Consider the following 4,847-nt stretch of genomic DNA (forward strand, 5'->3'; position numbering starts at 1 on the left):
CGGGAGCCTTGTGTGTCCATACCCATGGCTGAGGGCCTGTGTTGGGGTCTCTGTGTTGGGGGAGGTGGGTCCAGGGTGAGTGGCCCCTGGGATTGTTGATCATGAGTGCCACCTGGAAGGTGCTGGAGCCTCACCCTGTCCTCCAGGGCCCAGAGTGTTTTGGGGAGATCCTGTGCTGGCATCTTGGCTGGGCCAGGATGGTGTCTAGGAGGGACCTTTGGGAGGGAAGCAGGGGCATCTGGGGGCCCAGTGCTGGGGTGGGTGGCAGGAGAGGCCTGGAGGGCAGCGGCCCAAGCCAGTGGCTGGGCAGGCGTCAGGAGGGAGAGGGGTGAGGCCTGGCCTCCCTGCTGCAGCTGAGCCAGGGCCTGGGGTGTCCCGGGGTGAGACAAGGCCCAGGGCAGAGGCAGGGCTGTTTGCCTGCAGGGTGGACACATCCTGGCCTGGTGAGTGCCGGCCCTCTGCTGCCCTCCGCCGGCCGCCTCTGTCCCTGCAGGCCCAGCCATCTACCTGCAGGTCTGGACAGACCTTCAGAGCCCAGGCTGGGAGGTCTCAGGAGCCAAGACGGGGTTGAATCCCATTTGAGGGCATCTGAAGGCGTGAGAGCCTATGTCAGCCCCCTGCCCAGCCTTGCCTCGGCCAGCGGCTCCCAGGGGACTCTGGTGAGCAGTGGCTAAAGATGACAGAGGGGCTCAGAGAGGCTGAGCTGCTGTGTAAGGTCGCACAGTGAGCAGGGGCCGAGTGGCCTTGTGAGAGGCAACAGCAAGAGGGTCCTCGGCATGGCCACAGCCCAGGGATAGGAAATCCCCGCTGGGTTCCCCCACCAAGTAGCTCCCATTCCCAGCCCTTAGGGCATCTCAGGAGAGGCTCCGGGGAGGGTCCCACCTGCCTCCTGCCTTCTCCCCCAACCACACCCTAAATGTTCCCTGCTCCCCAGCCCCTCCCACCAAGGGCTCACCCGCCAGAGCTCGGGGAGAGGCCCTGCAGGGCGGCTGTTTCTCCGTGTGCTGCAGTCCTCTGGACACTGAAAAACAATCCCATTCATCTTAATGGCATTTAATACGCACAGTGAAAGTCAGCAGCCACAGCGATGAGCGTGTGCTCAGAGCAAGGTTTACACGCGGATGCCACCAGGCTTAGCCCATGAGTGGCCTCCTGGGTCCCAGGAGACGCGTGGGGCGGGGGTGCAGCTGGGTGGGCCATGGTAGCAGAGACCTGGGGAGGGGATGTGGGAGGTAGGAACTGAGCTAGGCAGGGACTCAGGAGAGGCTGAGGCCTGGAACAGGGAGACTGAGACTTCAAGGAGGCTGGGACATTGGGAGTCAAGACTTGGGGAAGCTAGGACATGGGCAGGCCAAGACGCAGGGGTTTAAGAATGAGTGTCTGGTGCAGACCTGAGATGGAGCCCAGCCGCTGCTGGCCCCACGTAGCTGGAGAGTGTGCTGACCCCACGGTGCCTAGAGAATGTGCTGTTGATATGGAAGGCAAGTGCTGGGAAGGGAAAATGTGGTCCATTTAAATGATATGGAAGCGGGGAAGGGAAGTGCTGGGTAGAGGAGGGCGTGGTCCCTGACTAGGGCTCCAACCCCACGGACCTAGGTGAGAACAGGCACTTCCTACCCAAATGTTGCATTTCTCATGACCACCCTGGCCTGCCACGCCCCCATCCTGTGCTTAGAAACCCCCCCGAGACCTTAGCAGACAGACACAGGCAGCTGGACATGGAGAAGAGCACATCAGCGGAGACACACACGGGCGGCTGGACATCGAGATGAACACACTGATAGGTACCAGCATGCTGGCAGGCCACTGACTGGCAGAACCACATGGAGTTTGGCTGGGGCAGTTGGAGGAGAGCCCGGGCGCTCAGCGGCCCCACTCCAGGGGAAAACCTTCCCACTCCACCCCTTTCTGGCTTCCCCTATCTGCTGGGAGCCACCTCCCCTCAATAAAACCTTGCACTCATTCTCCAAGTCCACGTGTGATCTGACTCTTCTGGTACACAAGGCAAGAACCCCAGGATCCAGAAAGCCCTCTGACTAACACAAGCCACCCTACAGACGACAAACTAAAAGAGTTCCCGTAACACACGCCCACTGGGGCTTCAGCTGTCAACATTCACCCCTAGACACTGCTGAGGGGTCGGAGCCCCACAGCCTGCCCGTCTGTAAGCTCCCCTGGAGGTTTGGGCAGCGGAGCACTGAAGAAGCGCGCCACTCCCCTTCTCACACACTCTGCAAGGGCGACAAGGGAACTTTTTCCGTTTCACTGGCCCAAGGTGGCTGGACAGTGTGCTGGCCCCACCGTAGCTGGAGAGTGTGCCATGCTCCCTGGCTTTCCTCCTGATGTATAAAATGGGTTAGCAGGTCCTGGGGGCTGCTCCCACAGTGACGTGGTGGAGGCTGACCCTGACACCCACCCCTGCTGAGTGCTCAGTGAATGGTGGTCACTGTCAGGAAGCGCCATTGCTGTCCTCCATCAGTGTCTGTGGGGCTGGGTGACTCTTGGAGGATGCTTTCAGCAACGTTGCACTGCCAGGACAGACGCCGTCCACCTGCCTCTGGGCTTCCTGGTGTGAACAGATGGATGGATGGGTGGGCCTGCTGCATGCAGGGAGCTGAGGCTGGGTCTTCACCTGTGGGCAGGAGGCTATGCAGGGCTCAGGGAGAGACAGCACTGTGGCTGGGACAGAGCCCATGTGATGAGACACCCTCGGAGCCCCAGGCCTCCCTCCTTGCTCCTGCCCCTCCAGGACATCACCCAGAGCCCCCCTTGCTCTTTTGGGGGGATGTCTGGGTACCTGTGGTTGCTGTCACTCTTGATCCCACCCACCCCTGCAGGTTGCTGGCAGGACAAGTGCAGGAGTCATCTCTTGGCTTTCCCTGGGATCTCTGCACCCGCTGAGAACCGGGAGCTGCATACAGCCTGTCCAGCATCCTGGGAACTCACCCTGTTGCTGCCGCTTGTCCTGGGTCATCCTGGGGCTCACTCCTTGCCATTCAGACCCCTGTGAGGAGAGCACTGGCTGTGAGTTGCTCTGTGGCTAGTGATGGCAAGGCAGGGCCTGGAGTAGATCCATCACGAATAGTTCTTTTTTTTTTTTTTTGAGATGGAGTCTCGCTCGTCACCAGGCTGGAGTGTGTGATCTCGGCTCACTGCAACCTCCGACTCCCTGGTTCAAGCAATTCTCCTGCCTCAGCTTCCTGAGTAGCTGGGATTAAAGGCACATGTCCCCACGCCCAGCTAATTTTTGTATTTTTAGTAGAGATGGGGTTTCACCATATTGGCCAGGATGGTCTCGATCTCCTGACCTCGTGATCCACCTGCCTCGGCCTCCCAAAGTGCTGGGATTACATGTGGGAGCCACCGTGCCCGGCTGAGAATTCTTAATGAAATGGGAACATGCCTCCCAGGAAATGCACAGGGGCCTGCAGTGATAGAGTGGCCTCAGGTATGTGCACAGGTGTGAACACGCCTTCCACAGAGGCAGTGGATGTGCACATGCCTCACACACACTGCGGAGCAGGGCAAGTATCCCACACATGTTCATGCTTGTGCACACGTCAGTGGACTGGATGTGTGTGTGCACACCTGTGTCATGCCTGCAGAGAAGACAATGGAGAGAAATACGCCCAAATCTCCCCTCTGGGTCCCTGCCCTTGGTGCTGGGATGTCAGCACAGGTTGATGTCCTTTTTATCCTTCCCCATATCCACCACACTGTCTACCAAAGCACGCCTTGGTTTTGTAATCAGAAATGAAATGCACCGTTTCAAGAAAGCCACGGGCCAGCCCCTCGGTGCCCTATTGTTGGCGGGGGCACTGGGGCGGGATGCACAGGAGGACATTAGCCTCATGCAGCCATGGGGCCAGGGAGGCCAAGGCCAGCTTGCTCAGCACCTGGAGGTACAGCGAGTACCAACAATACAGCCTAGCTTGACCGCGGAAGGAAAATCAATGCTGGGCACAAGGACTGACGGCAGACTCACTGGGAACACTGTCCACCAACGTCAGAGCTGCTCACAGGGCACCCGGGAGCTTGCCAGGGAGCCCGGCTGCCTGTGTTTGGAACAACCCTGGTGGGCGAGCACGGGCCCCTCACCTGACTCCACTCAGTGCCCTTCCCAGAGGGGAGACAAAGGCCGTGAACAGCTATGGAGGTGCTTCCTGCCAGTGCCCCCCAGGCCTGGCTAAAGAAATCTCAAATACCCCTAAAGGCCTGGCTCCAGCGGCCCCTGCTATGGGTCAGCCCCAGGGGGCTGCTTATCTTCAATTGGCCCTGACTGTTCCACATTACAAGATAAACTGTGGGGTTAACTCAAGGCGTTATTACTTTGTAAAAGTAATACAAAGTATTGTATTACTTTGTAAAGACGGCTCTTTATACAAGGGCGGTTGATGGAAAAACACTGCCACATAAGTCGGGAGTCCTCCTGTCTTCCTCTGTTCTGTGTCCTTGCCCCCCATCCACATGTGGCTTGCGTGGACAGACAGCTTCACACACTCAGACTCGTCCCTCCCCTCACATCAGAGATGTGTGTCCCTGTTACTGACATGCAGGGAGGGGCTCACCATTTGGGCACACCCCGTGGTGCTCTGAGCCCATCATCACCTATGGTGGACATTGAAGGAATTTCCAGGTTTTCCTTTTCAGAAGCCACGGCTCAGACCAGTGCCTAGGAGGTCAGAGGTTGGGGGCTCAGGGAGGGGTCACTGCCCAACCGTGCCACCTTGGACTCAGAGTGCCAGCCCAGGGAACCAGGCAGGCCCAGCTCTGACCGTGCCACTGGGCGACGGCTGGCTGAGACCTGGGGCTGAAACACCTCCCACACCAGCCAAGGAAACAGGCTC

The sequence above is a fragment of the Hylobates moloch genome, unplaced genomic scaffold (assembly GCF_009828535.3).
Source record: "Hylobates moloch isolate HMO894 unplaced genomic scaffold, HMol_V3 SCAFFOLD_19, whole genome shotgun sequence".
NCBI lineage: Eukaryota > Metazoa > Chordata > Mammalia > Primates > Hylobatidae > Hylobates > Hylobates moloch.